This window comes from Lissotriton vulgaris, chromosome 1_2, assembly GCF_964263255.1.
Source record: "Lissotriton vulgaris chromosome 1_2, aLisVul1.2, whole genome shotgun sequence".
NCBI lineage: Eukaryota > Metazoa > Chordata > Amphibia > Caudata > Salamandridae > Lissotriton > Lissotriton vulgaris.
Genome location: NC_141686.1, coordinates 115,532,897 through 115,558,150, shown reverse-complemented (window position 1 = coordinate 115,558,150; position 25,254 = coordinate 115,532,897). Strand labels below are relative to the sequence as shown.

The window sequence follows — 25,254 nt, the reverse complement described above, 5'->3', positions numbered from 1 at the left end:
TATCTGCCAGGTATAGTACCACTCCGGCGCGTAGGTGCGGGATCCCAGGCTCGTCAGCCCGCTGCTCAAGGGAGCTTTAAGTTACAAAGAGGGCAGCAAGACCCGGCTGTCTGTGGCCTTGTATTTTGCCTTCATTCCAGGCCCGGACTGGCAGTGCCAGGCAGCAAGCGCTTTTCCGAGAAGGCTGGAAAGGTGGGGACGACTTCTGTTATGTGGGACGACTTTTTTTTAGCAATGCTGCAGTATAGGTCCAGAGAACAAAATCAGCAGGCCAACGTGTCCACTCGTGCACTCGCTTCATTTTCCAGCCTCTGGGGCCAGCGGGTCACACCTGCACTCTAGTGCTTTGAAAACGTTGTTATAAAATGTAAAACCACCCCTGGTGTAGGGCAATGTTACATTTTATATCGTTTTCAAAACACGCAGCAGATGTGAGGTGTTTGCGCACCTGGCCGATAACCAATTGACGGCCCTCGGGCCCTGGTGTAATTACATCGCCTGCCACGCGCCTTCTCGCCACCTGCCGGACCTCGTGCACAGTGACCAGCCAGGCCTAGGCCAGCGCCCCGGCCCGCCTCGAGAGCAGGCGCCAATCCCAGCACCCGAGGCAGTTTCGCTACCTGCTGCGCCGGTAATACTGACCGGCTGGCAGCGATGAACAGCCATTCCTCGGCTGCTTTCGGTTTCTCGGATTGTATGTTCGAAAGGGTGCTGGCTGTAATTACACCTGTTGGTGAGTTAGCGTTGGGCGAAGGGCCTGGGGATTGCAGACCCGCTTCATTCAGTTTGGGGCGAGCAGGCAGCTCAGCATAAGCTGTGGTCTGTGCCAAAGGTCTGTGAGTGGGAAGAGCCAGGTTTTTATTTGCATGCATACACCAGAGAGGACTAATGCAGCTTCTCGTTAGTTTTTACTAAAAGTGCAACACGTCACATTTAAATAGTTCACTTTTCTAAGTGGAGGTAAGTAAATACGACTTTTTTCAAATTATTAAATGCTGCACGGAAACAGTTTGTTTTGCAAAACAAATTGGTCTGGTATTAGCAGCAAAACTATTGACTTTGGTAGTACGTGTTGTCTTTGGTAAAGTTCAATATAACTTTACCAAGATAGTTGGTGCATTTGCAAGCAATGCTTTAACCATCTTGAAATAGTAAAGAATGATAATAAAATATTTCCAAGATGGTCCCATATGTGCGCCTCCGTGCTGACGGCCCAGCTGCCATCTTGGAAATGTTTTTGTTACGGTTGGTCCCGAGAAGACAACTCAGGCTTTTATCCTTCTGAGGCTGAATGATGAAGTGAATTCCATTGAATGAGATAGCAAGAAACAGCATTTGAGGATACCTGGGATTGTATGCTTTAGCACATTAAAGCCAGGTCTATCATCTCTGCTAGTGGTACTTCACAAACCATAAAATACAGTGTAGAAGCTATGCTAGGCATCTTGTCAGTGTTATAAAATGTGCATCTTAGTGCTCAATAACAAATATTTATTTTGATCTAGTTCAGAAGTCCTCATTTGACTGACTTCGGAAGGATGAAAGGCTGAGTGAACATCTATGAATTCAAACAGATGACCATGTGGTCAAATAGAGATTCCTGGCGCAGACCCAGTCATCAATGTGCTTCACTGTGTTACCTTCGTTGTGTCGAGAAGGGAAACTCAAAAAATAGCAGTAAGAAGCTAAGGGGCACATGCATCAAGGGTTTTTGCATTTGCAAACGGTGCGAATCGCAAATTTCGGCCGTTTGCGAATGCAAATCCCTTTGTTGGGATGCATTAAGGTTTTTGCTTTTACGAAAATGGTAGTAAGTTTAGGATTTTGTCTCAAGTTAGTTCTGTGAATCGGGCCCTAAATCTTTTATAACCCCAACAACTGGGACATACATTTGCCTTGACATTTTGGGCAAAACTTCGAAGATAGTAAGTACCTAAAAAAACTGAGTCCTGATCAGACTTGATTTAAGTCTGTGCCAATGGCATTCACAAATCTTCAAGTTACCCATCTAATGAAACGCAGATGTGCATGTGTACAAATATTAACCATTTTCCACCCAATTCATGGGATAACCACAATTAAATACTTACATTATTCTAATGGGAGGGATTGTGGTCAAGAGGGTAATTTCTGACATTGTACTAACCATAGACTTCTGGGATGACCACACTATTGTTTCCTGGGACAAACTCCTCACTCTCTACTGTTTCTATTGCTTTATCTGCAAAACATTTTGGCATGGACTAAGCACCGACATTCAGAGGAGTATACGATTCTTAGGGCATTTTTAGAAGAATCTGAAATAGTGAGAAACATCATCTGTAAATTTATGATGTATCTGACAGATTATTAATTTACCAGGTCTGAGTACTCTCCAATTCATTTCTAAATGCACCCATAACAAACTAGAAAATAACATTGAAATTCCGTCAGTTTTTTTCAATTTACCAAAAGATCATAAAACTTAATAAAACATAAAAAACGATTTATTTAAATTTGTTAAAGGGATTCCAGTGTGTTCTCAGAAAACAGGTCTACATTTACTGTAAATATTCTTGATGTAACTCCTAGGCTGTCTTTAAGGCACCCTCCTCCTTACAAATATGTAAATTGTTCATTTCAACCAAACTGGATGAGAGGAGCTCGATGAACTGAGTGCAGCTCATGCGCGAGAGTTAGGTGTGGAGTTCAAGGTCCTAGACAGAGGAAAGGTATTCACAACTGGAACAGCCACTCAAGGAATATCATCTGGAATGGGTCAAGTTTTGTTTTGGTATGGTAAGCTTCATGGCTGTCGTACTTTTGGTTGCCTATCCTTGACAACTTCAAGCCCACTTGGACACAATTACTGTTACCTCTACCAATTTAAGGATACATTCGGCTCTGATAAGAAACCAATAGGTCTAAAATCCCATTAGTTCCCATTCTCTCGTCCATCATCTTTAAAATCTCCATGAACTATTGCTGGCCTCCTTGTCACCTTCAATGCACAACTGTACAAACATGCTGAAGAATAAATTATATTATATAAGAGAATTATGAAACCGGTGATTAAAGAATTGGCAAATTCACAATGTCAAAAGACTGTTGTGGAGTAAAAAGTCATTTTGGCAAATAGCCAAAGTGATGAAATCAGACATGATAAAGCACCTCAGGACTGGAACTAAATCAAAACGTAAAGGCATTTAAACAACCTACAATGTTAGAAAAGAAATGACTTGGACGTTGGTGCAAAAATATGGAGAGCAAATATGGGTAAGTGTTAGACTTAACAGTCGTTAGGATGATTTTCTACCTAACTTTGTGCTTTTTCCCTCCCGTTTTGCTGAAATTCGTTTTTGTTGGCTTTAGGACTTCGTGCATTGTACCACTGCTAACCAGTGCTAAAGTGCCTGTGCTCACTCCTTTAAATATGATAAAATATGTACATTTAATTTCCTTATAAGTCCCTAGTAAAGTGGTACTACATGTACCTCAGACCTGAAAATAAAATGCTACTAGTGGACTTTCAGCACTTATTGTGCCAACCATTTATAGTGCTTTTAAAACATGTCTCAGTCCTGCCAATGCAGTGTATATGCAGTTTTAAACTACAATTTCAACTTGGCAAAATGAACCCTTTGGCAAGCCTCAACCTTCCTTTCAAACACATTTAAGTTACTCTTTGTGTGAGACCTAAACAGTACATGGGTCAGGGGGCATTTTATTTAAAAAGAAGGACATTTATTTTTAAATCTTACTTTTTCTGGTAGTGAAACAATCTAAAATTCTTTTTTCACTACTATAAGGCCTACCTCTCCCATACGATAATATTGGGTTACCTTATTACATTTAATATGTGCTCACATTTGATTGAGAACAGATAGAAATGTCATATTTGGACTCAAATGAATTGTAATTTAAAACCTTCTTTAATAGTAAACTTGAATTTTACATTACAATTTTGAAAATGGCACTTTTAGAAAGTTACAAAAGTATCTAGATCAGAGTGCACTCCTCTTTCGTGTAATCCACATGTAAATGCATATTCAGATTTGCGTGTGCATAGTTTTAGTGGCCCGTCTCCGGTCACTATTTCAAAATGAAGACTCAAAAGTGCGTCACGGATGCACCAAACTGGCGCACTGCATTGAATAGGACATTTTCCCTTCCAGTATGTTGCTTCAATCCATATTTTGTCCAAAACATGACCTTGTAATCACTGTATTCATCCATCTTTAACTTATAAATGCCACAGAGACAACGGAATACCATTTGGATGTTTATTGAAAAATTTCAAATGCAGCTACTTTCCATTCCAGGCTTTTAAACAATGGCACGTGTAATTTAATAAACACCAACGTAGGCCCCGTTTGTGCAACCCAATGCATTTCAAGCCTCTTCATCAGGGGTTTCTGCAAAATACAACGAGAACATCTATACCAATTGTATAAAATAAATGTGTAATTTAAATAACAAAATACTGTAATCTTTACTCTCCTCCCACCCCCCTGTTAACATGCTGACCAAAATCTTCAAAGCACTAAAAACACAATATAATCATCTCTAATAAACCTATTTTCTAACTCTCCCAAACACTTTTCTCGCAATCACCAACTCAAATCAAGCCCACTTTACCATATGAAACCTAAGCCTGCATTCTTAATGTAGCCGATGTCCTCTTTCTGACTCTCACACAAAAACTCCTCACGCAATCACCCTCTCAGACAGACCGTTATATAACTGGTACTCCTACTCACGTGTCCTCATTCATCCCAAGCCGTCCCCCCAGCCTGGAATGGAAAGCAGCTGCATTTGAAAATGTTCAATAAACATACAAATGGTATTCCTTCGTCTCCCTGTTCCTTGCGCCTCCACCACCGCGTAATGGACTGTTCGCACTTGACTTGGAGAAGGAAGCTTTTTCAACGCGACCATCATGACCCCTGTATCTGGCCCGCAGGCCATCGGAGTTGGCCTGAACTTGACTTCCTACCGTTCTAACCAACCACACAACCGCAGGTGGTGCTTTGTGCTTTTAGGTCCTATACCAACCTAAATCGTTGAAACTGCATATATGTACTTATTGGATTTCTGTTGTTTTGTCTCAAATTATTTATTACATTTACTCTATTCTTCTAAAGTGGTGTGGGATTTTTCTTGTGTTGTGTTTTCACTTTATTACTATTTAAGTGCTCCATAAATACTTTACACATTGCCTCTAAGCTGAGCCTGATCTTTGTGGTTCACCCTGACAAGGATTATGGTTGTTGCTTGAGAAGGGTTTTCACTCCTCCCCACGAATCAAAGCCCAATTTCTTACAGTAATCAAATAGTTTAAGGTCATGGGGCTTTCACGTTTTAATTTAACGTTAAGTAATAAGCCAAAATGGAGGGGCAGAGAGGCAAGACAGCAGCAAAAGAGTTAAGGGACGGAGGGAAGGGAAGACAGAGCCAGATGGCAGAGTGGGGATAAGTAAAAAACAAGGTTAAATGTGTCCCTGGAGTAAAAAATAATTATAAATGAGGGGAGAGTAAAATGCTAGTGATTATTAGGGTGTTGGCATGATGTGCAGGTTGGGGCTATAATCTGTTGGGTAACTGGACCCTCAGTGGATAGTTCCATCTAGCGAGGGAAGTGCATCCATGTTTGTTGATGGAATTATACGATGTATAAGATGCTACAAGGGGAGCTGAAATGACTCGATGTTCATACCCTATTTTAGACACTGACCGGCTAGAGAGCTAAAAAAAAAGGGCAAGCAAGCAGCAGCTCTGACCGGGATCTGCAAAGCAATCCACATTACATGCAGGAAATAATACTTCCTGCAGTGTTTTAATTACAACACACTGTTATTTTGGTAACATCCAGGAGGAGGAGCAGGTTCTGGAATAAGCAGGGTAAGTTGTAAACAATATATACACACAGATACTATAATTTGCCTGAACAGAACCTGAAATTAAAGTACAGTTCCTTGGTATTTTCTAAGGCTCCTCAACTTCCCAAGAGTGTTCTTGGTAATGTACAGTGAGTGATAGAGTCCTTTGTCTTATAGCGCTTTACACTGATCGCGTGGAGTGTAAGTAAGTACTGTAGACTGTAGCAGAATCTGGCAGTAATGCAGGGTTGGTCAAGGGTAGGGTGCAACAAGGTTATAAAACTACACCCATCCAGGACTGAAGGAAGAAGGAAATTGGCTCTAACGTTCTGACAGACCGGTGAGGCCATGCTGTAATAGAAGAAGGTACGTAGAAGTTGAAAACACACTACCAAAACCTCTTGGTGGATGATGACTAAAGAGCTTGGGCGAGGTTGTCAAAACAGGAGGATACACTTTGAACTTCTTTTTGACAAACATAGTCTTTGGATCCTAGAGATCAGCAAGCCTAGGTGTTTAGTTTAGTATCTGGTGGCAGGTGCACGGTCCAGAGCAATGAATAGCCATCCCCAACAAGATAACTCTTACCTGGGATGAGGACACTCTAGAGTTCCCAGGAAGTAAATAATTCAAGTATGGCAAATGTAAACAGTTGCCTTTAGGGCCAATGTTCTTCTCGCCACCCTGTCACCTAGGTAGGGGACCATCCTTTCAACCAAGTGGTCTTCCCTTTCATAGTTTCCAAACTAGTGGTGTTGAACATGATGAATGTTTTATAGTGTCTCTGTAGTGCACTCAGCAGCATAGAGCTGGCAGGGAATCATTATGAACAGGCCTTTAGCAGTCTCTGCGGGATCAGGCCTGCTAGAGAGACAGACTGTACAGTAGTGGCTTCTCTAGCTGGGATAGTGGAAGTAGTGCCAATTGTCCCACAGATTGGCGTAGGATGAGCCAATGTTTTGGCAGGATGACTAAAGCACAGTGGCTGCAAACCAAGAAGACCTCAGCCTTCAGGAGAAGCAGGCCGGCAGCAGCGCCCCTCTTCACCAAGGACGCCATAGAAGAGACCTCAGGAGAAGCAGGATGGAAGCAGCTCCCCTCTTCAACTAGGATGCCATAGAAGAGACTTCAGGGGAAGGAGACCGGCAGCAGCTCCCCACCTCACCAAGGACGCCATAGAAGAGACCTCAGGAGAAGCAGGATGGAAGCAGCTCCCCTCTTCAACTAGGATGCCATAGAAGGGACTTCAAAAGAAGCAGGCTGGCAGCAACTCCCCACCTCACCAAGGGCTCCATAGAAAAGCCTTCACTAAGAAGCTGGCCGGCAGCAGCTCCCCTCTTCAACTAGGAGCCCATAGAAGAGACTTCAGGAGAAGCAGGCTGGCAGCAGCTCCCCTCTTCAACTAGGATGCCATAGAGGAGACTTCAGGAGAAGGAGGCCGGCAGCAGCTTCGCTCCTCACCAAGGGCTCCATAAAAAAAACTTCAGGAGAAGGAGGCCAGCAGCAGCTCCCCTCCTCACCAAGGGCTCCAGAGAAGAGCCTTCAGGAAAAGCTGGCCGGCAGCAGCTCCCCTCCTTGCCAAGGTCTCCATATAAAGAATCTTGAGAAGAAGCAGGCCAGAAGCAGCTCCCCTCCTCACGAAGGGTTCCATAAAAAACCTTCAGGAGAAAGAGGCCACCAGCAGCTCCCCTCTTCACCAAGGGCTCCATAAAAAAAACCTTCAGGAGAAGGAGGACAGCAGTAGCTCCCCTGATCACCAAGATCTCCATAGAAGAATCTTGAGAAGAAAGCAGGCCAGCAGCAGCTCCCCTCCTCGCCAAGGGCTCCATAGAAGAGCTTTCAGGAGGAGAAGGAGGCCGCCAGCCCCTCCCCTCCTCACCAAGGGCTCCATAGACGAGCCTTCAGGAGAAGCCGGGTAGCCCCAGCTCCCCTACTCACCAAGGGCTCCATTAAAAACCTTCAGGAGAAGGAGGCCACCAGCAGCTCCTCTCCTCACCAAGGGCTCCGCAGAAAAGCCTTCAGAGGAAGTGGGTGAGCAGCAGCTCCCATCCTCACCCTGGGCTCCATAGAAGAGCCTTCACAAGATGCCGGCCAGTAGAAGCTCTCCTACTCACCAACGTCTCCATAGAATAGCCATATAAGTCTTCTTAGATGCCCTGCCTTCGGAGGATATCTGTGAGATATACAAAGGCAATCCTTGAAGTCAGAAGAAACCTCACATTTCAGAGGTCTTGGATAGATCCCATCACATGCCTGGACTGTCATGATGAGGTTACATACACCACATGACTCTGGGGCCCTAACAGGCTTAGCAATTGTCTGCTCTCCTTACCAATGACAGGGGTTTGTTGCACAACTAGGTCTACTTAGGCCCACCCCTGACTCAAGCCAGGCTTATTCCAGTGGCTAAAGTATGGAGGCAGACCATTTTAGTGGAACAAGCCATGCTTAATTAATTGAACAAAATAGGTGCTGTCCCCAAGACTTTTTATAAGATGGCCTGAGTCCAGCCTAATCAGCATGCTACACCTCCCACACAGCCGAAGGTGCCAGGAAGAGAGGCCTAATTAGAGGAAGGGGAGGCCGGCTTTGCCTTTCTGCCACTGGCCTAGCCCTAACTGTCTCTGACACCTGGCTGCCATTTGGCTCTTGCAGTCAGCCCCAGCCAGGTATTAGCAGGCTATCGCGTAGGGACAGCAACAGCCCTTCTTTTAATTCCATTGATATTTTTTTTAAATAGAAGATAATCTAATATACTGACCCACGAAGGATCACAGCATTGGTGTCATTCTATTTCCATGCACCTTTGTGAAAATAAAAGGTCTTGCTCTGCTGGTTCGGGCAGCTTAGTAATTGAAGGTAGACCAGCACACCAAGAAAGGTGGCTCAACATCGCGGCTGCATGAAGCTAATGCCAGTGCCACCCACCATCAATCACTGGCACAGTTTAAGTGCTGTGAATCACATATAAGCGAGCTCACAATTTGGTGTGGGTTGTTTCACAGACCGCCACATCGATGTGGACTCTGCTGAGGAAGGGCAAAGCTCTTTAGGCTCGAGAGACTTGGGATTGATAGTCACAGTCCAGCCAGTCTCTGAAATGTTTATTGCTGGTTAACTCCTTGTTGTAAAATGTCCTGACTTTGTGCACCTTCCAGCCAGGTGGATGATGAATTCTCTTTGGCACATCTTACGGAAACCTTGTCCACACATCCTTGTCAGGTCCTAAATTAGTTGTTCTTGGTGAGACTAAAGCTCTGCAGCAGGTGAGGTATCTCATCCCAGCTTAGGGATCCAAATTCTGCAATTTGCTGTGAACACGACGCCTAGGAAGTTTATGGCGATAACGTTTGGTAGGTCAAACATACCAAAGTGTATTTGGGGAAAACATGCCATAATATGATACATGCGGAAGCCAGTGTAGGAATAAGAAACTTCTTACGAAATTTACAATTTTTCAAGCGGAAAACTCTAAATAGGAAGTAATTATCGCACCCAGAAAATACCACAACTCGCAGTACCAGCTTATATTGGGCTCTGTATGAACCTCGCCCATTCTTGGCCCACTTGGACTCAGAACTTTAGGGTCAGAATTGTCCGATTTGGGTTTTCTTGACAAGCTCGCTTAGCTTTGCTGCAAATAGATGGGTCTGCTGCGACCTGGCTGCTTTGGAAGCTCGACCAGCTCGTCCAAGAGCATTTGGCTTTTTTGAGAGCACCTCACCTATCTCAGGTCCTATCACCATATGGACAGGGGTGATCATAAAGATGCAATCCCCTCCTTCGCCTTTGCCTTGCTGTCCAAAGCTGCAGCGGAGCATGGACTTCTGGAACAAGAGCCTCTTCCTTGACCTCTTGCCTGTGTCCAGCCTTGTTCCCTGCAGTATTGATGGTTGCTGCCTGAAAAATGAATTTCTGCACCATCTTCAATCACTGATTTACCCCTTTTACTTAGTGCGAGTTTGTCTCTGTAGCATTGTCATTACCAGTGGCACGGAGCTCGTGTACGGAAGTAGGCCGGCGATACTTTGGTACTATAGGTATCATGGTCTAGACACTCTACAGTTCTGAGTACACAGGTAGGTGTTTACGTGTTGACTCCACTTGGGATTCTAGTTGGGATTCATGGAGCACCGCAAGTCAAGCTGAATCCTACTGAAGCATTCTGGAGAGTTGGCAGTCACCGGTGTGCAATACTGCTGGCCGTTGGCTTTTTTCAAACTTAGGCAGCTTGGGATATGTTTGAAGGTGCAATGTAATATATTTTTAAAACACTGCGCTTGTCTCTGGTATCTCCCCAACAAGGCCTCCTTTTTTATGACAGTTTTACAATAAATGTCATAATGTACGTTCATATCAGCATTTTAGAAACTGCTTTTCCCTCTTCCAATTTGTTTTGCCTTCTTTACTTTCCTTCCCTACTTCCCCTCCAATCCTCACCTGTTGGTACGTGCCATAGAATGTTGGGATCCTGGATTGCTCTGGAATAAACCTGTCGGCCAATCCTGTCAATTTTTTGGCAGTTGGTGATAACTTGATTAATATAATACTTCATTGCAACTAGGACAGAATTGAATCCTGATTTTACACTGGCGTGGTGCAGGAGACCACAGAAGTCGTCACCCCCTGAAGCTTTCCTGTTGCTCGTACCAGCTATAGTGGGGAATTTTGCTGATGAATTCTGACTGGCGTCGCTGCATTCCTGTCACGCTGGCTTGAATTTTCCAGTCAAGGACCCGAGGTGAGCTCAGGAATAGCAAACCACGGCGCCACTTTCCTATTCCTATATGCCTCTCATCGCCTGATGTTGAGTCCTCTTCTCTGCTTGGTCACTACCACTGGTGCCATTTCGGCGGCCCTGTCTATGGTTGGGTTGTGCTGACAGAGTGTGTCCAGGTCTGCCTCTTTGTCTTCGTGGGACCTGTTCTTCTCTAACTGCTGCTCCCTGTCAGCATCACTCCATTCAACTCGTTGATATAGTCGACGCCACTCCTGTTCTAGGAGGGATGCTTGGAACCACCATCTCCACCTCCTTCTTCATTCTGTTCTCTCTGTCTTCTTATTGATTGGATGCTCAAATGTTACAATTATAACCCTTCCTCTGCAAACTGCGGGGCATATGTACAACCAAATGACGGAGCATGGTGTTAAGCAAAACGTGATAACGCCACGCCCCGCCATTCTGAAAACGTATTTACAAAGATTGGTGCACTCTGCATTTCCCCTAGCGCTGGCGCTAAATTAAGCTGCCCAGCGCCAACGCAGGCACACTTGCACAACAGTGCAAGGGTGCCTGCATTGGGGGGGAAGATGTTTATGTGGAGAAAGGTGTCCCTTGAAAGTGTAACGTGAAAGGTTGCCTTATTTACAAGGCGGCGCTAAGCCACGGTAAGTGGTTTAACGCCGCCTTGTAAATAAGGTGAAGCCCTTATCGCCACAGAAATGTCTTTAAAAGTTACGTTCCTGTGGCGACAGGGGCTTGTAAATATGCCCCCTGCCTTTTCTGGTGATCTTTTGAGCGTTCAAGATTTACACCTGTTTTTGATACAATAGTTATGGCTGCAGCCAGCATGCCGCAGCCTCCTCCCTTCCTCAGAGATGGTAGTGAAACCACCATCCCATGGAAATGATGGATACAATCATTTGAGTCGCACTTGATTTCTATAAGGGGTGAAACAATGTCCCCTGTACGCAAACAACAAATATTTTTTTGCACAATCTAACCTGTGAATGGAGAAATGTTTACAGCAGTTTACAGGCCCAGCATACACCTGCTTGAGAAGGTACTGATGCTCAATGAGGTGCAGATCAGATTACCTTTGGGACACTGGTTGCACATTTTTATGAAAAGTTGAATGTGCTTGAGAGGCAAAATTTGTTTTGGAAGCCTTCAGGGTAAAAATAAAAACATGGCCACGTACATTTCGGCGACTCTCTTGTGGCTTTGGACCATTATGTGATGCACTAACAAACAACGCAACCAGGAAAAATTACTGACCAAGAACACTGACCTGAAATAGGCCATTAAATTCACCAAGGGGGTGGAACATATGGCGGACTATGGGAAAAAATGAAGATTTCTACTGAAATGGCTAATGTGGTTAAGGAAGAACCATCTATTACCACCAAACATAATTCTTCCGTCAAATCAATATATTTTAGAGATAAAACCACGTGCTACTGGCGTGCACCATCTACCCACCAATCCCAATTGTCAAGCAAGTAATTGTGGCACACGTGTGGAAAGAGAGGTCACGTCACAAGAGCATGAAGAGAAAATACAAACAGGAGTGTTAATCTAGTAGAACTGTTACACCAAGAAGAAAAGACACTTATTTTCCAAGTCAGTCTTCCTAGCTGTGAGATTAATTTGAATAATCAAAATGTGCTAATGCTTGTTGACTTATGTTCCCCCTTTACGTTGCTTGATAGTCAAGTTTTCAAACAGTTGTTCAGTAACATGGATATATATTTGAAAAAAACGTATATTAAACCAGAGTGGAGGAGCAAAGAAACCTCAGTTTCCTTAAGGGGATGCTAAAGTTCAGTTCAGTTCAAATGGCTTTATTTGACAGCATGTATCATAAAAGCTTCAAATTGCATCTATACAATAAAACAATATTGCTAAAGATGAAAATATCTTTCATGGGTAGATCTACTGTTGGAAAGTCTATGTTGCCTAGAAGGGATCAAATTACACCCAATTAAGGCAATCCAGTTTTCTTGGTAGACAATTTCTTCTGATGAGGCAAAGTCTGTAATATGTTTTCTGAGGTACTCACTAACGGGTTACTAACTAATTATCAACATCACATCAAACTTAAATCCTGTACCAAACCTGATGTGTACATGGTCTGGTCCATTCCCCATCTCAGTCTCACTCCCCTCAAAGCTGACTTAAAATACCTGTTACAAAAAGTGCTTAATTGAATCTGTAGAAGATGTTTTTGACTCAGTGCACTGGGACAGGCTTCAGTGCATAAGCAGTGGCCCCATAAAACATGGTTAAATTGACTAACTCCTAATTGGACTGCATTCATTATTTTGACAATAAAAACAGGGCTTAAAGCCCACCATGTTATGTTATGTTATGTTATGTTATTTTTATACTTCTATAGCGCACGGCCACTCCACGGAGTGCCAACCTGTCAAAATACTCCTTTTGACAGGGGAAAACCCTTCCTTCTAAATAATAAGTCAAGCCTATGTAGGCCACACAGTATGGTGCATTGTATTAAAATATGGGACATGCAGAAATCTAGTATCCCCATGTCCCTGCAGGGACAAGCCCCCAAATGCTATTTTTACAGAGGTAGGCCCTGACTGACATATGACATATCTAAGCTACAGATAAATATATTCATTCTGTATCTCAGGTTTGGGACAAGCTAGAAAAATATTCAACCACTCTTTTTAGTATTTATTAAAAAGTCAAATTTAATGAAAAATGTAATTTGTTATGAATATTTAAGAAATGTACGTTTTAGAAAGTTACCCTTTTCCTACCTGAAGCTCCTTGGAACTACTTTACTTTAGCTCTCCAGCAGCTGTCCATCAAGTGCTTGATCTTAATGAGGTGTGAAAACTGCTCACAGACCAGGAACAATGGCCTGGGAATGGGGAGGTGTTTTCATGCGCTGAAAGGAAGACCAGTTGGGGCAGACTCAGAAACTTAATTAACTTCACAAGGCCTACCTTGTCACACATAAATGTTAGGTAACAACTGGAAACCCACAGACTTGTCCCCATAGACTGGAACCAAATTCATTAGGAGGAAAGCTAAAACCCTAGATCCAGAACCAATTTTGAGTGGCCACAAAGGAGGGAACTGCTCATAATCTGGCCACAAATCTGGGCAGGCACACATGCTCTGCACAAGAGCAGAAGGTTTCCCTATTTTGGATTCTGGAAAAAAGGTGCACAGCTGCAAAAGTAGGTAGGTTTGCCCCCAAGGCATCCTTCCCAGATTATTGTTGAACTTCTGAAAGGGTATCAGGCAGACTGAACCTGAGACACATGGACACTGTGACATGTGAGAAATACCTGAGGTAGTTGAACCCTCTTCCATTTGAAATTGAATGACGGAAAGAACTACAAGAATCATAAAATTGATTCCCTGGGTGACTTCTATAATATAAAAAAGCAGAAGATAAAGAATTCCAGTGGACCAGTGGCCACAGGACTGGAGCTGGACTTTTCTGTTGGCATCTGTCTGACCCTTGAGAAGTGCCTTCTTCTGAGTTCCTGGAGGCCTTAGAAGTTTATTCCTGTGGTTGTTGGGCAGCAGAAGAAAATTTGGAATCTTATGAAAACGTTTCCCACAGAGCTCCAGAGCATCAGCTGTTCCTGCTGGAAAAAATATCCGAGTGGCAGTTCCATAGCTTCAGATAAAATGTCAGCTTGTTCTGCTCAGAGGTCTTCAGTGCAGAAAAAAACACACCAAGTTCTAATCTGCGTTGAACAACCTCCAAATCTCCAGAGTACCAGTGGGACAAACCTGGTTCAGCTATCCGACCTTCTGTTCCACAGTGGAAAATATAGTTTCAGCAGCAACCAGGACAGGGAGGATCTTTCCTCTCAAAAAGTGACAAAATCTCATTTGCTGGGACTTGTTATAAATCTCAAAGTTTTTCTTAAAAAAAGTGCCAAACTTCCTTTCTGAAGTGGGACTTAAAAACGTTTTAGAACTTTTTGACTTCCAGAAATTCACCCAAACCAATTCACTCTAACCCAGGCTCCATTGCCGTTGGCTTCAAATAGAGCCTAGGTCCGGGACTACCATGACCATTAAATACCATTGGTGTTTGTGGTTTTTGGCTCTTTCTCCACTTAAATCTTCACCAACTCATATCTCTGCCTCCCCTTATTAGATTTTTGTTGTTTTGGTGTCATTTGGTTTAATATATATATATATTTTGTTTAATTAAAGTCTAATATTTATTGTCGTGTTTCTTTGACTTTTCATCAGTTTTATCCATTTTAAATTCTTCCCACATTTTCTTTAAGTTAAGCCTATCTGCTCTGTGGCATAGCTACCAAGGGTGCAGCGTGGGTATAAATTACTTAAAACATTGAGTTGACTTTTGGTGTATATTTATCCACTCCAACTAATAATTCACTTTCTTACTAAACAAGAAGCAGAGAACTCTAGGTAGTTCTCAAGTTTAGGTGGAAAGCAGCTCATGTATAGGGCACCCTCAACACCAGTGACACTCTAAATTTGCTCACCTCAAATGTCTGCTTTTCTATCGAAGTCTTTAAGCTGGATGAGCACAGGGCCATCCACACTGAGATAGAAAGGGACAAAGTCTTTTTCTATTTCTACAGCAAAATTTGTAAGCATAGGACTAGTCGATCTGTAAAATGACAAAAGCCTATTACCATTCCAGGCACAGTATTACAGCTGTAGAGTGGTAAAATTCCATCCAAGCCAGCCTAGAATTAATAAAAGAAATCCCTGACGTTTTGGAAGCATGCCACACAGTCGCCTGTGGGTGGTTGGGTGTAAGACTTGACCCGAAGGCAATGCGTGGGGGGTAGTTTGCCGCCCACAGGACAACAGTGAACGCAGGTCTGGTCAACCCTGCCACGCACATGGCTGAACGCGATGCCCTATGGGATTAGTCACTCGTGGTGGGTGGGAATAGTAACAGCATATTAACATACATTAAAAAGAAACACCTAGAAATTCACTGAAAAAAATCAAAGGTTAAAGTAACTTTATAGTTAGGTTAAAATGTGAGCTAAAATGTAATGTTAATAGCAATAAAAATAACTGAAATTCACCAGTTATAGTTAAAATAAATCCCTATAACTTGCACTCTTGCCATGCACTGCTTATGACCTTATAAAATACATTGATATTGTTGAGAACATCACTGATGACATCTGAAATGACATCATTAATACATCACTGTGCATGGTGAGTGCGCAGGTGAGAGTTACTTGATTTAAGCATGATTAGTGCATTTCATCGGGCTCTTGAGTTAAAAATGGTACATTTTACCTTACATTCAATCGAACACCATAATTGTTTTTTTCAGTGAATATCTGAGATTTTTTTAATGTAAGATATTTCACTATACCAAACTGTACCATCACTTTAACCTTTGTTTTTTCAGAGAGAAAAAAAAAATTATATATATATATATATATATATATATATATATATATATATATATATATATATATATATATATTTCACTGAAAAAATCATAGGTTTCAGGCCTTATATAGTTAGGAATTAACATATAAAAAACCATTGAAATTGCTCCTATATAGTTAGTTGAACTAACTATATTTGGCGCACCCGCATTCCACTGCTGATGATGTCACATATTACATCATTCATGACATGGTCAGTGACATCACTGATGACATCTCAAATGACATCACTGATGACATCACTGATGACATCTCATTTGACATCACTGACATCAAGCAGCACCCTCCGCAAGGTTAAAGATACAGGATGTGACCGCCAGGGTGGCGGTCACATCCTAATTGCACTGGAGGGACTGCCACTGCCCCTGCGGACGGTCCTTCCACCTCGGGGTGGGGGACGGACGCAGGTCCGTCCGCCATCCTAATAGGCCCCTAAATCGGGGGTCACCCCTTTTAACCTGTCCACTAGCAATCCTCCACCTGGCAGCTAGCACTATAGCTCAACCTCTCTCCAATTTAACCCCTTCGCTGCTGATGACGAGCTCAGCTCGTCATTAGCCACGGTGGTCGTGTGCGGATGACGAGCTGAGCTCATCATCTAACGCGGCTTTTCGAAAAAAGCCGCACAGCGGAAAAATAACCGCCGCAGCGATGCGGTTAATGAACCAAGTAATTCTCCCCGGATCTTATATGAATGGAGGCAATCATTAGACCCCTCCTAAAGAAAACCAACTTGGAAAGTAAGGACTGTAAAAAGTATTGCCCTATCTCAATGCTTCCCTGTCCAGCAAAGACTCTGGAGAAACACCTTAATGTCCACCTGATGGAATTTGTAGAACAGCAGGTCTGGCTGGAGAACTCTCAGTTTGGATTGAGGAAACACCATGGAACGGAAACTGCTCTGATTTCAGCCACAGACTATCCGGCGCTTAGTGGATGAAGGACAGGGCATAGCATTGATACTCCTTGATCTCACAGCAGCATTTGATACCATCTCTCCTCTGCTGTTGATTGACCTGGTTATCACACATCAAGCCCTGGCCCTTATGTCTTCTTTCCTTAAGGATCATTCACAGAGGGTGAAGTTATAGCAATTCTACTTAGAGGTTTTCACTTTGCCGTGTGGAGTGCTGCAGGGCTCTTGGCTAAGTCCTAAGCTCATTAATCTTCAAGTGGCACCCCTTGCAGCCATAATTCAGGCATTTAGGATGAAGGTATTGTCATATGCTGATGATACACAGATCATTGTGTTAGTCCCCAAGAATTTATGCTCCACTGCAGAAAACTTCTCGCTATGTATGTCGGCAGTGCCAGACTGAATGGGATGAAACCTTCTAAAACTTAATGGTGAAAATACTGAGGTGCTTCTTTTTGGCACAGGATCATCGACCCAGCCAGACTGGGAACCAAAACCAGCCCTGGCAAAGTGCGTGCTCGCCCGCCCCCATCCCCAACTCGGGGGGTTGGAAGTGCTTTGCTGGGGCCGGTTTTCGGCTGATTTTGTTGCAGGTCCGATTTTGCAGCTCTGCTGCAAAAACGGCCCTGTAACAAAATCAGCCCCCAGGGGCTCAAAACCGGCCCCCACCCTTGCGGCGCACCGGGGGATTGCCCGCTGCCCGCTATGGCCAGTCCGGGCCTGATCATCGAGCTGGAATAGCAGCTGGTGCCTATACACATTAGGTACCGCCCCATCCCTGGGAAGAAGGTTAAAAATCTTGTCGTCCTCTTAGACACTGAAATTAGTCTTAATGCCCAGGCTAATCGTACTGTGGTGGCCTGCATCTCGCTCATAATGATGCTCAGGAAAATCTTCCTGCTTATCCCTAAGTCATCACGTAAGCAAGTTGCACTAGCCCTGGTTATGTCCAGCCTGGATTATTGTAACTCTCTTCACCTAGACTCCAAACACGAGTCCCCAGCACAAACTCCAAGTGGTACAGATGCGTTGGCCAGATTAAGTCTTGACATTCTGAGGCACCAGTCAGCTTCTAGGGGACTGGAGGGCTTACATTGGCTCCCCGCTCAGAAAGTGCATCATGTTTAAAGCACTCTGCATAGTGCATTATGCCCATTTTCTCCCTAGTCCATCAAGAATTGAAGAAATGTTCCAATGGCACTCTCCAAGGAGAAACCTGCAATCAGCGCCTCGAAATCTGCTCATGGTGCATAGAACCAAAATGAAGATATGAGGTGACATAGCATTCTCAAATGCGACAAGCAGACTTTGAAACTCTCTCCTGCAAAGCTTGAGGGCTATCTCTCAGTTGTTGCTTCTCAGCAAAGCACTCATGACCTGACAGTTCTTTCATGACAAATTTATAGGCAGGGCATGGTTTTCTGGACCGTCGTCTACAGTGCCTTGATGCCTTTGGGTAATTGTCACACTACTAATTTAAAATCAAAGAAATCAAATCAAATATCTGCTACTCTGCATTGGCTGATAGAGAGCTATTGGTTATGCAACATGGATAAAACTGAGATTCTTCTGTTCGGCCTTTTAGAAGTGGAATGGCTGTTAAATTGGTGGCCGAGGGATCTACCTCTCTCTCGGAGATCCACTTAATTAGCTAGTCTTTGTCTAATCAAATTACCTCTGTCACCACCACTAGCATTTCCCTTTTTTAGATCTCTCCAAAAATGTTTGGATCTCCTCCCCCTGAAGACATGTAAAACAAAACAGTGGTTCATGCCCTGATTACTTCAAGACTGGACTATGCCAAAAGCGTCTATTTTGTTCTCCCAGAGAAGCTGACTAAGAAAGAGGCTGGTTCAAAATGCTGCTGTCCACCTGATTCTAGACGTCCTGTGGATGATGAACTTTTACCACTATCTGCGATAGCTTCATTGGCTACTAGTAAAACAGAGGATTCTGTCTTTTTAAATCCCTTACTGGTTTACATCTGGCTTTTTACCAGCAGAGAACCAAGTACTTGGTTAGAAGAACCAAGCATTGCCATCCCTCCAGACCCTGGCACTCGTCATCTACCTTATTAGTCACCATTCCGAGGTTTCACCGTGTAATGGTTGTGACTGGTGGGTATTAGAATTGGCTTCCTCTTTCTCTCCGTTCTGTCATTCATGATCTGTCCTGCAGCAAAGTAGTACATTTGCTGGTCTTCCTGACAGTGAACTTAGTGTCAGGGCACTCCACGGAGTAGCAGTGCATTTTACAAATCCCCTCATTTATTCATTCATTCATTCATAGTGCTCCTCCTCCTAGTTTAGGGTGTCAGCATGCTTTACATCACATACAGAAATGCAGTAAATCGTACAAATGTGTAATTCAATGGGCAGAAGGTGTTACATAAGAAAACGAGGGTTATAAGGTGTAGCCATCACATATGGTCATTACCTGTAGACTTGATATGTTGAGAATGAGCAGTCAGAAGAAACACGGAGGGCCCGATTCACAGAATGAACTTAAGACTCAATCCTAAACTTACTACTATTTTGGTATTCACAGAATGCACTTTCTACTTTTGGCATTCACAGAATGAACTTACTACTTTTGGTATTCACAGAAGTTAGGATTTTGTCTTAAGTTTGTCTGAAGTCTGTCTTAAGTTTGTCTTAAGACAAATTTAGGACAAAATCCTAACTTCTGTGAATACCAAAAGTAGTACGTTCATTCGGTGAATACCAAAAGTAGTAAGTGCATTCTGTGAATACCAAAATAGTAGTAAGTCTAGGATTGAGTCTTAAATTCATTCTGTGAATCGGGCCCAAAGTGAGGATATGAAACGTAACACAATGATTCGGGTGGTCTTTACAAAAAAGACTTTATTAATACCCAGAGGAGCCTTTCTTTGCAATTTTAGAACAACAACAGTAACAACAATAACAATAAGATACTAAACCTGGGACTTAAACTTTGCATGCAGCTCCCTAAATAGCTCTCTGCGCCATATTAAAAGGCTTGCAACTTATGAACTGGAAGTAACAAAGTAATCTCGGTGCCAAAAGCAGTAGCGCACTGACCTATCGACATAGAAGACAAACCTGTGACCTGCATGTTACATGATGTGCTTTGCAGCAGGCACATTAACCTGCTATGCTACTTCATGAGTGTAAACTAAAATTGAACAAAACATAAAGCTCTCCCACAACTGCATTACCGATCAGAGTTATCTTACTGCTATTATAATCCCCTCAAAATTGGTGGGCACACAAGGATAGCTTTCGCAGGTGTCTTAACCCTATAAAATATTTTAAAATGCAGCCTCTTAAGCTCGAACAGATTTGCTGTCATACTTGTCCTTGATGCCAAATTCTTTGCAACAGATTTTTTTAAAATAAATGTATACAATTAGTATGAGACTGCCTTTCAAGCTCCTCCCCTCATGACTCCACCCCCTTTCTTCTGTCACAGGTTGACCCCCATTTATACGTTCCTAGAGTACATCTTTTTAAACTCCAGCACTGCTCATAATCGAGAAGCCCATGCTGCTAAAATCTCCTTCAAGGACCTTGATAGGTAAGGAGCTATCTGCCAGATTTATGAAAACCGAAATCTGCGAATTCTAAATAGCGATTAATACCGAATCGCAATTTAGAATTTGCAGAATGGGATTCATGAAAAACTGCGAGAAAATAAAGCGAATCGCAACCGGCCGCAAAAGGCGATAGCGATTGTTCAAAATCGCGGAAAAAGTGCTAAATCCGTCCATTTCCGTGTAGGAATAGCGATCTCGCAATTAGCGAGATCGCAAACTGCGATCTCGCTAATAGCGAGATCGCAAAAACGGGAAGTCGCATTTCGAGCACAGTGATGACATCACAACCAGGAAGCAGGCAGTTCCCTCCCCCATTGAGAACACTGAGGCAGAGATTGAAGCAGCACCACTCAGAGCTCCTCTCAAAACACCTCCAGACTTGGATATTTTGGATATTGCAGACTGCAGCTATGCCACAGGAAGCAGCAGCAGGGCCCAGTGACACCGGGCGCAAGCGCAAGATAAAATTCTCCGAGCTGGAGCTGGAGCATCTAATCGATGGAGTCTGCCAAGACCACAACAAACTTTTCGGCAAGGACTCCAGGAGGGTGCCTGAGGCGAGAAACGGCGACTGTGGCTGCGCATCCGCGCCAGAGTGAATGCAGTAGGAGTAACACAGAGGTCCATAGACGACCTCAAAAAGAGGTGGTACGACCTCCGAGGTCGTGCCAAGGAGAGGGTGGCAGAGAGGCTGGGTGAGAGCCTTGCAACTGGAGGGGAGAGCCAACAGTCCCTCCCAACACCCCCTTGGAGGATCGTGTGGTGTTATCCCTCTGGACTCATCCCGACCCACCCAAGACAGCCAAGGTAAGTGCCATGCGACTGCGACCCTGTCCCCTAACAATGGCCATGACCCTATAGCCTCCCATAATCAACCCCAGTCATGCAGCCCATGCACATCAGAACATGCCCTATTGCATTGTGGGACATGTAGTCTGCCCTCAATGTACAAAAACTCCAATGCAGCCAGACATGTCCCAATGTACGCGATGCAACAGCCAGTCAGGGAATAGTAGCCAGCATGCATGTAGCAACTGCACATGTCAAAGATACATGCAATTAATCTACGTCCACTTTCCATCACAGGTGGCGCAGATAACACCAGCAGTGACAGCGAGAGGCTGCAGATAGATGATGCACCAGAGGAGCCAGAGGGTGAGGAAGAGCAAACATCCACACAACCAGCTCCATCTGGCCAAGCACCAGTAACACCATGCATACCACCACCAGCAACACCAGCTACATCAGGCACAGCACCATTGCCAGCTGCAAGACCCATTCCAGTGGCACCATCAACATCAGGTGCTGCTAGACCTGCGACACAGCGCACACCCACTGTGCCCAGCCAGCACAGCAGGCATGTCAGGGAGCCGCAGCAGAGTACACCAGGCACCGGCAGCAGGGCGATGGATGTGCGTGTGCCAGGGCTCAGTATTGAGCGCCGCATGCTGCGCGTGCACCTATTGCAGGCACAACGCCAAGGTGCTATACAACTGCAGCTGCACAACATAGGCAGGAATGTTGCCAATGTGTCTGATCGAATTGACCGGATGACCACTGCCATGGAGGCAAACACTGCGGCCATCATCAGCCAGCGCAACATCACCCGCTGCCGCCACCGCCAGCTACTCACACGCCTCTCGGCCTACATGCGTTCCAATTACGTGATAGGAAATACCACCTCCCAGCTGTCCCGTCGGTCTCTGGCAATGCAGCTGCAGATGGTACAATGCTGCGAGGACGTGGCACGTGTACTTGAGCAGGTGACCAGTGCTGTCCAGGCTCTACAACCAACTGGCCTAGCCAATGCTGGAGGGGATGACACAAGCGAGGGGACATTGAGTGTCAGCAGCCTGTCTGCGACACAGGTCGGTGTTTTATGCCGCAGCAGCAGGCCCAGTGCGGGATCACGTGCCCTGCCGGAGGAGGAGCCTGAGAGGCGACTGGGTGCCGCGCGCCGGAGGCGCCAATGACATTTCAATCCATGGGCAGGGACATGCTGCTGACATAAGCATGTCGTGTTTAAAACATTGAGCAGTATGGCGCAATACTCCTCACATGTAATTCATAACAATTATTCCTCATTATTGTGCAATCAACAATAATATTTATTCAAGCATTGAACATCGGACTCCTGTCATTATTTCCATTGTCATGCATTAGCGAAGTGTTGGGTGAGGGGAGTGGGTGCACTAGAAACAGTTCATTGTGATGTGGTTGCGCCGTCTGTGTCCTTCAGCAGGATGTTCCCCGCGTGCATGACGCGCATGTGCAGGTGGCCGGTCGTCCCCTTCCGACTCACTGCCAGATATCTCTACAGGAATCCGGCACTTGGTAGCAATGTTGTGTAGTATTGCACACTCAGCCACAATGCGGCAGCAGACATCAGGATTGTAATACATGGCCCCACCAGTCTTGTGATGTATGCGGAATCTGCTCTTCAGTAGCCCAAATGTCCTCTCAATGCAATTCCTTGTGCGTATGTGTGCTACATTGTAACGCCGTTGCTGTGGTGTTGCACGGTTGAGGTATGGGGTGAGGAGGTATTCACGGAGAGCGTAGCCACTGTCACCTGAATGAGAGGAGCAGAGGGTGAGTGCCTGTGCAGCGCAGCTACTTCATCACAGTGTAACATTGTGGGGCAAGTGTACTTACCAAGTAGGTGTCCTTCACCAAAGTCTCCCCTGGCCAGTCGTGTGTGGAGGCCGCAGTGCCGGAATATGAAGGAGTCATGTGTGCTCCCCGGGTACTGTGCCACTATGTCCGTGATGTATGTCTTAGCATTGCACACCATCTGGATGTTGAGGGAGTGGTAGGACTTGCGGTTGCGGTACATGTAGTCTGTTTGTGCTGGTGGGCAGATGTGGATGTGGGTACAGTCAATGCATCCTATCACATGTGGAAATTGCGCAACATTGTAGAATTGATGCTTGGTCTCATCCAAGTCCTGTTGGCTGGTGGGGAATGTTATGTGGTGGTGTAGCTGGGCTAACATTGCATCTAGGAAACTCCTTAGGCAGCGGGACATGGTGGGCTGGGATATCCCCCCAGCAGCGGCAACTATCCCCTGGAAGCTTCCGGAGGCCAGAAGGTGCATGCTGCACAATACCTGGACATGTGTGGGCACGGCATTGGTCCACCATGTTGGGTGCTGCATCAGGGGGTCCAGGTCCTGGATTAGCTTGATGATCATTGGCCCATTCAGGCGGTACTTAGCGTATATTTGCTCTCTGGTTTGGCCCAGCAGGGTGACCCGCTGGCGGAATATCCTCTCCTGGATCCTACGTCTGTTCCATGCAGCTAACTGTAGCCTTCGCCGCCTGACCACCATGCAGAGTCCTGGCATTGTGAGAGTCCTAATGCTGCAGCTGCATCTCCTTAAGTGTGTTTGGTTAGGCCAGCACCTGTTGCTGATTGGGAAACGGTTTTTCAACAATTTTATTTTTTACTTTGATGGTTACCACCTGGTTTGGGTTCTCTTTAAATTGCGCGTCGCAAAAAGCGATTTTCGGATTATTCGCAAATTGCGATATTTCTTGAATAGCGATTGCGATTTTTTTGCGATTTCGCATATTTATTCGCAGAATCCGTGGTTTCTCGCATTTCCTGATTCGCTATCGGGCTACTACCGGGATTCTGCGAATTCTATTGCGAATTCGCAATTATATCTTAGCGAACTCGCTAATTTTTTTCTTGAATACCTTTTTATCGAATTGCGATCGCAATAGCTTTTTTGCAGCTATTGCGATCGCAATTTAGCTTCATGAATCCGGCTGTATGTAATGTACCAGACCAGAAGCTCGCTCAATCCCTCATCAGCCCGGTTCTCATAGACTGCAATGATACCATGAGTGCTTAGAGTCAAGGCGCTTAATATAAACATACACACGAAGCCAATGCTTCAGATGCGTTCACAATTCAGATTGATACTGACAATAAGCTGCTAATATGTTGTTAGAAGAGATGATCAAAAGTTGTGAATAGGTTCAGTGCATTTGTTAGACGATCACACCCTAAGCGGCGCAGCTCCGCCTTTTATCCTCCATAGGTAAGTACAATGATTTATGAAGCATGCACTAAAAATAACAGTTATTGCAAATTGTAACGTCTTTTATGTTAGGTGAATAATGTTTTTTTTAAAAAGGGAGGTTTCTACCTTTTCATAAGAGGATCAACTTATGTTCAATAAAACTCATCGAGAGCTACTGATAATATTAATGTTGAAATAGTGACCACACCAGGCCAGATTATTGAGTGCCCACTTTATGCAAGATTACTTCTAGCGATCACCATCACCCCAGTGATTCGGATGTGGTTGCCAGCAGTAATGTAAAAAAGGCTTTTCCAGTATTGAATTCCTCAACAAGGTAATACATAACAGTCATAGCAGCAATGCCTCTGGTACCAAGGTAATAACTTTGTAAAAAGTCTGCCCTGTGCCTCATTATTTATCAGTCAAATATCAGCTTTAAATATATTTTAGAAATGTAGCCATTTTTCTCCAAACATCAGCTTATGAATTCTGAACATGTCAAATATGCACTCAATTTTAGTATGCTTATATTAATTCAACCTAGCAAAAGTTTCTAACTTCGTGTACTAGGCTGCACAGAGGAGAGCTACTTACAGGTAGGTGGAGAGCTACCAGTAGCTCACGAGCTACTCGTTGGAGAAGCCTTTTATAAAGAGTGGTCGTATTGCTGCAGTTCAATGCATCATACCAGAGTTCATGAAAACGT

General features: G+C 44.3%; 1 protein-coding gene across 4 annotated transcripts in view; it reads right to left on the bottom strand.

Moving 5' to 3' along the window:
- Positions 1 to 25,254, bottom strand: part of SVOPL (SVOP like) — a 671,022-nt gene that overhangs the window by 619,437 nt on the left and 26,331 nt on the right. For 2 of the 4 annotated variants that reach the window (XM_086952961.1, XM_086952959.1), the window contains exon 2: positions 13,365 to 13,495. The exons of the other annotated variants lie outside the window; for them this stretch is intronic. The gene's annotated coding sequence lies outside the window, so the exon portion shown is untranslated. The remainder of the gene's footprint in view (positions 1 to 13,364; positions 13,496 to 25,254) is intronic. 4 annotated transcript variants of the gene reach the window in all.